Consider the following 11,681-nt stretch of genomic DNA (forward strand, 5'->3'; position numbering starts at 1 on the left):
TCTTCACAATTCCAGGTTCAATGTTCTTTTAATTTAATTTCTCTTCTACTTCTATTTATTCTATTACGTTAGTTTGTTTATTTTCCCAATTTGGTTTATGGATTCCTATGTTTAATTTGATTTTCTATTTAATATAATTTGAGGTATTTCAGATTTATGATTTTAATTTAGTTTTTTATATTCTTGGCTTTAATTGATGAATTGATTAATTAGAGACACTTGAGTTATCAAACTCATTGTGATTGATAATTGTTATCTTTGCTAAGTAATTTGAATTCCAATAACTCTAGTCTTTTCTTAGGAATTGACTAGGATCAGAGGAATCAAATTGATTCATCCACTTAACTTACCTTCATAGTTAGAGGTTAATAAGGTGGGAGCAAAATCCAATTCTCATCATAATTGATAAGGATAACTAGGATAGGACGTCCAGTTTTCATATCTTGTCAAGAGTTTTTCTAGTTATTAATTTATTTTTCCTGCAATTTATTTTCCCTGTTCAACCTTTCAAAAAACCCAAAAATATTGTTTTCCATAACCAATAATAAATCATACTTCCCTTCAATTCCTTGAGAAGACGACCCGAGGTTTGAATACTTCGGTTATAAATTTTATTGGGTTTTGTTAATTGTGACAACCAAAATTTTGTACGAAAGGATTCTCTGTTGGTTTAGAAACTATACTTACAACGCGATTATATTCTTGTGAATTTCTTTACCGATAGAAATCAGTTCGTCAGACTGCATATAGAAGTAAGTAAGAAACTAAGTTTGGTTTTCACACACCACCTTTAGTTCAAGAACTCATAAGCATACATGCATGATAACCATCTTTCAAGTGCTTGGGAACAAGCAACTTTCAAGATCTTTGCAGGCAATCATCTCAACCAAGAGTATGCACCATCATCTAGAGAAACAATAGAAGGAGGCAAAACCCAACAAAGTTTATGGCAAGGAGTAAATCAAGTGATCACCAAGAGGTTGTATTGTTGCTTGATTGCCCCTGGTTTAAGCATTATGATTGAAAGTATAGTTGTACCCCTGATTAGTCTAATTGGTAGAAATGTTAGTTAATTTGCATCATATTTTGTTTTCTAGATTGTTTTTCTTGCTAAGTATTGTACTTGAGTCATTGCACTATATCTTAACTGTATGCTTGATCTACAACATTCAATAAAAAGAAAAAAAATGTTGTGAAAAGAAAAAGTAAAGTCCAACTTGGTCGAATGAATAAAGTCTTAGTAAGTGGTGGTATATGCTAACTCATTACATGATTCATGAATAAGGTTGAAGGTTAGCATGATTCTTTAGGTATGAACTTCAGTTACACTCTATGAGTCTCGGTAAATAAAAAGATCCTTGCAAAAAGAAAGAAAAAGAAAAAGAAGAAGGAAGTAAAAGAGAGCAATCAATAAGGCTGGGCACCAATAGCTTGAACCTTTAGATGTATGTCCGTGATGCTTTTGTACAAGGATCTGCTTGGATGACTAGCTTCTAAAGGGTGCTTTATCACCTGGTATCTTGGGTTAACTAACCCAAGATTATCAATCAAAATTCCATTATCAAGAGCAACTTTATTACAAAGCATTAAGCAACCCAAAGTGGTGCTGGGCACCAGTGTCTTAAAGATGAAGTACAGCCATGTGCCTGTGGTGTATATGTGTTAAGGAGAGGCTTGAGTAAGTAAGTCCTCAGGGATGCTTCAACACCTAATACCTTGAACCAACTAGTTCGGGAGTATTGACTGAAAACTTATCATAAAGAGTTGCCTTAACACAGAGAACTTAGCCTCAATAAAGCAATAAGCTCCTCTAAAAAGAAAAAGAAAACAAGAAGCTAAAGCCAAGGATCACAAAATAATAAGTCTCATAGAGTGCAACAAAGCTAATATCCAAGAGAGTATTGCAACCTAAGCCACAAAGAAGAATCACTAAAGAGTTCATGCATGCAAAACCCCATGAGTCGGGATTGAAACTTGTCTCAATAAGGACTTATGATTCTTTATGCTTTCATTACCTTTCTTATATTTCATTCCTTGTTTGGGGATAAGCAAGATCTAAGTTTGGTGTTGTGATGCCTGGGCATCTTGGCTAGTTTCACAAGCCATTTTTATTAAGTTTTAACCTAGTTTCATGCATTACCTTCATCAATAAGCAAGCATTTGGATGAATTATCTTTGCATGTCTTGATTCATCAAACATTGGTGAATTACAATCATTTTCATGAAATTAATACAAGAACTAAGTGATGTAATGAATGATGAAATATCTTGTGATTATTCATGAAACAGCAAACTTTGATGCACTTGTTTGATTGATGATAGGCAAGGCAAGAAGAAGCAGAGTGAAGGCGTTACCAACGCTGGTAACGCTGGCAATAACGCCAGCATCAACAATGCCAACGCTGGTAACGCTAGTTCAAGAAGGGACTAAGGGCGTTGCCAATGCTGGCAAAGCTGGCAACAATGCCAGCATCAACGTTACCAACACTGGTAATTCCAGCAACAACGCCAGCACTAACGCCACTTCCAAGGGTGTCGCTAGCGTTATCAATGCCGATAACGCCATAATAGGAGTATTAGAGTTGGTAACGTTAACGCTGCCCCAATAATGTCTTTGACCATGCACAAAGCAGAAATTGGAAGATTTGGGGAGACACGCGTACGCACGACCCAGTGTGCATACACACATGTAGAAGACAGCATTAGCAATGTTGGCAACGCTGAAAAGGTCCTGGGCGATTTCCTAACTTTCTTCACTAAGGCCAAGGGCCCACATCCAGAGACTTGAAGACTCACTTGAAGTTAGAGAAGTAGTATAAATAAGTGAAGTTTTGAACTTTGAAGGAGGGCTTACGAAGTAGGAATTAGATCACTACACTTTACATTTCCGTACTTGCTTATACTTAGCGTAGTTTTATTTTCTCGCAAGTTTATTTTCATGCAATTTTACTTTCATGCACTTTCAATTTCTGTTGAATTTTCTTAGAGCGGTGATCAACTAAACCCCCATTCGTTAGGGGGAGGAGCTCTACTATAATTCCAATGGATTAATGCAATTCTTCTTCTCTCAATCCGCTTGTTGTTAGCTAAGGGAAAGCTTTTGTGCTTCATAGATCCAATCACTACCAAGAGGGGGTTGGATCTACTTGAATCCCTATGTGAGACTTGAGAAAGGGATCATATGATTCAGTTTGAGGCTTTTCTCTCATAACTCTTTTGATCAAAACATTCTTAGTTGGTACATGACATATAACCTCCTTGAATTGAAATCCTAAAGGTTATGTGGCTTATGCATTAGAAATTGAACTTCAGCTCTTCTCATGAACAATTAGATCAAGAGCTTGGCGACTGATTGTGTTAAGAGAAATTGAGTTGTCAAGAGATTGGAATTCAATTATTTACAATCCGCCATAAATCTACTCATATGATTGAGAAGGAAGTTGAGACCCATTGATTCATAAAGGATCATAACATCTCCAATCCCTAATGAATCTCACCCATTGGTTTTCTTCACTTTATTGCTTTTAGATTTCTAATTTCCTTTGATTCCCAATACCCATAACCCCTTTACATTTATGTAATTTACATTTCCTTATCATTTACAATTTTGCCTTTACTTTCTTGTTATTTAAGTTTCAACTCTTTATTATTTTCTCATTTATTTTCGGTCTTTTATCATTCAGTTATTTAGATTCAGCATTTTTACTTCCTATGTCATTTACTTCTTTGTTAATTCAATCACACAAAATCATCAAGTATTTGTTTGACTAGATAAACTATTTAATTAAAGTTGTTTGATCCATCAATTCCGATAGGATCGATTTCACTGATAAATGAGTTATTACTTAACTGGGACTCAATATACTTGCCAGAAAAATTTATATTACGTAAATTCTACTTGTCACTATCTACTAGCAAAAAAGCTCAACTGGAATAAAAAGATTAATCCAATTCTTATAAAAATAAACCCTCAAATTAATACACTGCCTCACATAATTACCTCCTTACACTTTCACAAACATTTTGACTGCTTTGGCTCAGCTGATGTTTATGTTTTCCCCTGTCACAGCAAAACCATCACGCGTCTCTTACACGGTGTGTAAAAATTAAACACCCTGGTATGACCCTAATAATAATGGTTCGTTCAACTTAGAAGAAATAGCATGGCACTGTATGTACAATTTGCTGGCTATTAATTATTCAACTTAAGTTTCCACAGAAAATTAATGTTCTGGGTGAATTGTCAATTATTAGCTACTCCTGAATAATAATAATAATAATATAATAATAATAATAATTAACTAATATCAACATTCAAATGGAGTGGTTGTGTGATATATCCACCTTATGCATAGGGTAACTAACAATAGGCAGAAAGTTCAAAGTATATTATCTAATTAATTCGGTTAGGTAATTAACATAAGGTCTAACCAATAATAAGATAATAAATATTTTTAAATTACTTTTTATTTTTTAATTATCATTAATTAATAATTATTAAAATTTTATTTTTTAAAATACAAAACTAATAATTATTAATTATAATTATTTAAAATTAATTCGTTAAGAATTATTTACTTATATTTTTTCTTACCTAATTTGTTCAATTGTTTAATCCTTCATGTTGTTAGCTAATCGATTGTTTACTTGAGAGAGCATAGAATAAAATCGTTAGAAACGCTTTTGTTTTTGGTTGAAGTTAATAGGAAAAGGAAATGGTGTGAACTTCAATGATTAAACACCAACAGTTGTTTAACATTAAGTGAATTTCAACGAGTTCTTACATAAATGTGATGTTTAAAAAGTGTAACACCCTAACTACGAAAGCTCACGCTTCCGGCTGCGCCACTCTGATAGTTTGGACATTACGACGACAATTATACTATTTAATACTATAATATGAGCCTGTTTAAAACTTTAAACCGCAATACCACTCCCAAAAAAAAGTACTTTTACTATACAACGAACATCCACACATACCATACAACTTACAGAAACTCATAAAGAGTACATCCATATATATACATACATATATATCTAAATAATATTACAAACATTAACCAATACATTTTCTATCCCTCTTACAGAATATCTCAAGATAAAGGCGAGGGTACAATAAACCATAACTAAAATAATACAGAGCAACACAATGATAACTAAATAAACTCTTCGTTACTTCAGCGTCCAAATCCTGAAAGGGGAAAAATATAGGGGGTGAGAACATCATCCTCGAAAGGGTTCTCAGTAGAGGGTTTTTGGGAATTACTGTAATAGCATACATGAAGATAAACCGTACCAGTGATTAATAACCGTCTTATGCCTCTTTTCAAAAACAACAGTTTACAAAAAAAGTAAAGTCGGAAATCTTTTCTGAAAGAGGAACCGTTCAATCCATAAATCATCAAAAGCCCTTTCAAAAAGGTTTATCCATACTGAACCAAAATATTCTTTCATAGATTTCCAAACCAGAAACATAAAATCGGAATCAACCATCGATCCATCTCAATTCAACCACGGCCATAGGCCCAAACAATCCAATCCAGCAACCAATCACCACAAACCAACAAAGTTCCAGTTGCAAACACAGATAAGAAGTTCAAGCACAAACAAACAGTTACAGCAAGCAGAACAAGTAGCAGGTAATCACAAGTAATCACATAGGCAAACCAAGTACAATATGCACACCCAAACAATGTCACATAGATGCATATGATGCATGCCTGTCCCTAGTGGTTGATGATATCATCTGTCGGTTATATAGCCAATCCGACACGTCCTGGTAGCTAACCATGGACAGAAACACCCATCGCGGAGCAAGTAAGTTAGAGCTACAACCCCCTTGCTACTACCCGCTCAACCCAGAGCCAGTGGAATAACCACTACTACGGCTACTACCCAGGCGGGTGTTTAAAAGCTCAACCTGGAGCGAGTGGAATCACCACTACTACCGCTACTACCCAGGCGTCACGGTCTCTGACCTGGAGCAAGTGGGACGAACCACAACCCTTGCTACTGCCCAGGTATCTCAAGCATATATTCATTCAGTTCCAGCCATGGATCAACATCCATCTCAGCCATCCGGCTTAAATTCAAAATTCATAGTCAGCCATACGGCCCAAAACTCATTCGGCAATCAGCCATAAATCAATATCACACACAGCCATTCCGGCTCACGGTTCAATCCAGAACCAGCCAATATTCATAATCATACACAGCCATTCTGGCCCATAACAAAAACAGTACTTCCATCATTCAATATCATCAAATTCATAAAACTGGCATTTAAGCCATAACTCACTTTTCTCAAGCCATTTCACTTTGAAATCAAATTTCAACTCTTTTCAGCATTGGCTTTAAGATCTCTTTTCTCAAATCATCTCAGGCTCATAAGCCAAATTTCTCTTACACAAGGTAAGTTTCCCCTTTTTGAAAACAAAGCCACCTTCGGCATTCTCTTTCCAAAACTTCCAAAACCATGGAAAGTTAAAGATTTATTTTGGGAACATTCAAAATCACCCATCCAACAATGGGATTTTATAACAAAAGTCCCTCGCCAGAGTCCTAAGTCTGTAGGGAAGGTCAACTTATATAAATTCCTTAACATTCATTGAAACTCTTAAAATCATAGATTCTCGGTTCAAGTAAATAAAACTGAATTTACTATATAAAATCGGCCATACTAAATCACAAGTTCAACCCCGGTCCAAAAATTGACTCATTTGAAACGGAACCGGTTCATTTGAATCAAACCACTTTCAGGTTTCTTTTTGGAATCCATTTTTCTAACTCTTCCAAAATGCCTCAAACTTAATTACTCAATTAAAAGTCTAGATTCCTTTAAAATCAGTAAAAGATCCTTTTTATATTGAAATCAATATTAGAACATTATTCTTTCCTTCAGTGATTCAAACAGTAAAAATAGTTCATTTCTAAATGAGCCAAACTCAACGCATAAGGTTCATTAAATAAATTAAGCTTGAAAACATAAATATCCTCTTAATAAATCAAATAATACAAGTTCTCAAATCCAACCCTTTTTAAATAACTTTTCAAACAAGATTAGGATTTTTTAGAAATTTCGGCAGCACCTCCCCTAAAACTTGGACTTTTGCCACCCGGTTCGGGTCCCAACTAAACCGTTTCTCATTCCTTTTCAACAGCTCAAAACCAGGAATCAATTCAAAAGCAAGCTAAATCCAACAGTCGCCTCAGTTGCATATCTCAAGGAAATCATTTCAAAATCAACTCAATATCAACCGTTTTAACTCATTTCCAAAGCCTTAAAGAAACAGCCCAGTAATAAATCATTTGTCCAAAACCAAGTCACTTAAAGTAAACCAGGCTGAATTCAAAAGTGCATTCGACTTTTCAAATCATCAAAATAATTAACTCAAATCAAATCAATCCTCAACGGATTAAACTCAGATTCAAATCTTTAAAGAATCAACTTCAAACATTACATTTCACAAAGCCGCACAACAATTCAGCCAAACAAACATCCATAATCATTCGAGCAATTCAGCCAAACCAACATCCATAATCATTCGAGTCAATCAAATAATACATAAGGCATATACAATCACCAAATACACGATATCTCACATCAGTATCCATATGTAATAATTCCAATACATAAAACATAGTTTTTGGAAAGCGCCCCTACCTTAAAACGCAATTCCATAACCCAAATGTCTCACAGAGTCCTTTCCGCCTCAACCCGAACTGACGGCAACCAAAACCTCAGCTCCCAGCCACTTTCGCAATAACCATAGCAACACTAATCGCAACATATAATAATCAGGACTCGATCCCACGTTACCAATACTCATTCATTAACCAAACACAACAGAATACTAACGCGAGATTATTCGAAACTTAATTTCTTACCGAAATAACACAATGAGGCAGCTACGATTCCGAACCGGCCCCGGCAACAGCTCCGGCGGCGGCCAGAAGCTCCGGTGGATCAACTATAAAAACTGCGCAACATCAAAACCTTCTCGAAAACCAAAAAGGCAGAAACCTCAAATAAAACCCATACCGGCAACTTTTCCGGCGACAGCAGCAGGGTCTCAAGTGGCAGAAGCTCAGCCTGGAGCTCCGACAGTGATCCCGAAAGTCACAAAACCACTCCTGGCGGTCAGAACACAGGGGCGCAGCTTCCTCCTCCGACTGCGACACTTGCGGCGGCCTGAATCCATTTCCGGCAACAGTGAGAACCCCATCAGCGCGGCGCGGGTCAGTCAACTCCATAGGACAGCGGCAACCGGACCTCCAGCTCACGTTGTCCTCTCCCAGCGGCGCTCAGTCTCAGCCTTCTTCTCCGACGCGACGTGGCGGCGACCGGCGCAGCTCGTGGCTCCACGGTGACTCTCTCTCTCTGTGTGCTATGCAAACTCCGATTTTCCTCTCCCTCGGTGCTTGTCGGCAGTAACAGAGATGGCGGTCACAAACCCTAGCAGCGGCGGGTCAGTCGCGATGGAGGTACGGCGACGACGACTGGGCACGCCCGATCTCCCCCTCCTTCCTCTTCCTCCTTCACGGCAGCTCCCTGTCTCTCGCCTCGGGCCTGACTCGCGATGGCGGCTCGAAGTGGATCGATGGTGACAAGCTCTAGGTATGACCTCCATCTAAACCCAGCGACGACGTAGCAGCGGCGGTAGTGGGCTCCTCACCGGCGCCGCTCCTCCTCTCTTCCCTTTCCCCGATTTCTGCCTTCCCTTTCTTCTTTGCTTCAGATATTGTATGTGTGTGTTTAGGTCAGAAGGAGCAGCAGCTGCTGCTGCTGGTTCAAGGAGGGGAAATGGGTACTGGGTCAGGGTTTTAGGGTTAGGATTTTTTTGACTAAAATTAGGGTTAGAAGTACTTTTGTAATTTCACTTAAAAATAGGTATAATGTAGTCATTAGAAATAAATTCTAATTCAACAATAATAGTGTATAAAAATACTATTTGCTCATCAATTTCACACTTTATTTTCAATAAAATGTCCAAATCCAAAAATCTAGAAATAATATAGTTAATTTTTCTCTTTTCCAAAGTAGTAATATTAATATTTAAAATATTACTTATCTAATACAAATCATATAAAATCCTTATTATTTCATAACTGGAAACTTTATAATTTAAATATAGAAAATAATCCAAAAATTATAAAATTGGATAATAATCATAACTCGTCTCAAATCCAATAAATCAAAACTTGCCTTAATTATCTTTAATAAAATAATTTCTGAAATTAAGGCTATAAATAACTATATGATTTGAGACTTGCTCACAAAAATACTTTTCAAAAGTTCTGGGTCTTACATTCTACCCACCTTATTAAAATTTTCGTCCTCGAAAATTGATACAAAACGAAAGAATTTTCCCAACAGTTCACCCTTGAACACATTTAAGGAAGAAGCAAAAATAAATCTCAACATATAAACATATATACATTTTTCAAATACTTGGATGGTCGTATGCATAAAGATACAATGGTAGGAACATGGTTGCAAAGCAAACATTACAAGATAGGCTCAAATCCAAAAGATGTCATGGTTCAAGCATGTGGTAGTAAAGCAAGGCATTGAAGGTTATAAAACAGGATGAGGTTACAACGACGTGCTCAACATCTGCACACTAATCTCATCTCAACCTCAAAGCTTCAACTCTCCAACTCCATCAAGCACTTTACAACCTCATAGCCGATCATGAGCCTAACACCCGCAAGCTCGTTTGCAAGGGACAAAACACCCACAAGTCATCATAACATTACGCACCTACCGCTTCACTTTCCATATACACATATCACGTCTTAAAGAACTAACGCATCGCGTTACTACGTCTACAAGTCGCACGTGATATCAAACCAATTCTCGAGTCTACTCAGAAGGATACAAGATTTAGAAAGGAGAGTCGAATGTCAAGGATAGCAATAATAGATTGAGAGAATGTATCCAATCCCAGATAACCAAGGATACTCAAGCAATGAAGTTTTCTAGACACAATTCAATTGACAACCTCAAAGATAACCCTTGAATCAAAGAAATCAAATAGGATCAACAAGGAGAAGGGTCAGCGCATTAGTTTGAAACAAATTCAAGCTGAGTCAAAGAAGTATGAGGATTATAGAGAAGAATCTCTCAAACCCAAGACAAAGCTCACAGAACTTTAAGAGCACGATTAAAAACAATTCTGAATACATTGTTCATAAAAGAATCGAAAACTTGCAGGAAAATCACCTCGCAGTCTAAAAAAAAAAGTTAAGCAACAAATATCCTTCAAGAGAGTAACCAAAGCATAAACGTGGCTTTGCCGTAATACAATTTCATGTTGAAACAGATCATGTAGAATTTTTAAAACAAACTGTACAAAGGTTTGGCTAAGAGCTAAAATATTTCCTCAAATATTTTAGATAGATAGTTAGATGCACAACCTAACTAAAAGTAGTTCATAAAACTCGGAGAAAAAAATTAATTGCTTGTTCAAAAGTTCTCAAAGCCCATATTCAAACAAGCGTGTATGACATTTATAGCAAGGACGAAAGAGAAAATTAAACTCTTTCTAGAAAAGAATTCCGAGATAAAATTTGCTTACAATTTCGTAAAAGCAATAAGTAGTGTGTTACAAATGGACAGTTTCCATTAAACAATGAAGCCATTCGAAACTTCATTTAAAATAGCGCATACCAAATTTAAATCAACTTTGTCAAAATCGAGCAATGGTTTCAATCTCAATCAAGCAACAGAAAATAAATTCCGTTTAGAATTTCTTCAAAGAGAATTCAAAACTTCTTTAAAAGGTTCAAAATAAGACTCCAAAGTGTTCTTGAAATCACCATCTCAGAAGGATATTCAAGGAGATTAGAATGTACTTAAAAGGAATTAAGCCATAAAAGAAGGAATCTTAAATCAAAATAGTTAAAACAAGACCCACTAGGCGTGAGACATCAAACCAGCTTTCAATTGATTCAAAAGAATTCAAAAATCATAGGAAAAGACAACTCAATCATTAGTAACTTCTCAAGGATAAATTTTTGTCTAAAAACTCTGTTAGAGACAATGAGAAGATAAACGATGCACAAATTTTGAAACGAATCAAACTGACTCACATAAGGATGAAATTTACAAGAGAAGGAGAACCAAAACCAATGGTAATGTTCACAAAGTGCAAAAGATTAGTTAAAGACAAAGTCAAGTATGGCGTCCTGGTGGACGAAATTGTGATTCGTACTCTTTGTGCTTATATGAAATTTAATTTGAGATAATAGCTCTTTACTATGTGTGGTCACAACTCCGTTCAACTAACCAGCAAGTGTACTGGGTCGTCCAAGTAATAAACCTTACGTGAGTAAGGGTCGATCCCACAGAGATTGTTGGTATGAAGCAAGCTATGGTCATCTTGTAAATCTCAGTCAGGCGGATTTAAATAAATTATGGAATTTGGAAAATTAAATAATAGTAAATAAACATAAAATAAGGATAAAGTTACTCATGTATTTCCATGGTAGAATCCCTTGATTCTTTTGCGTCTGTCACTAACGCCCAGCCTTTAGGAGTTTGAAGCTCGTCACAGTCATTCAATTCCGGAATTCTACTCGGAATACCACAGACAAGGTTAGACCTTCCGGATTTCCATGAATGCCGCCATCAATTCTAGCTTATACCACGAAGATTCTGATTAAGGAATCCAAGAGAT

The sequence above is a fragment of the Arachis duranensis genome, chromosome 3 (assembly GCF_000817695.3).
Source record: "Arachis duranensis cultivar V14167 chromosome 3, aradu.V14167.gnm2.J7QH, whole genome shotgun sequence".
Classification (NCBI taxonomy): domain Eukaryota; kingdom Viridiplantae; phylum Streptophyta; class Magnoliopsida; order Fabales; family Fabaceae; genus Arachis; species Arachis duranensis.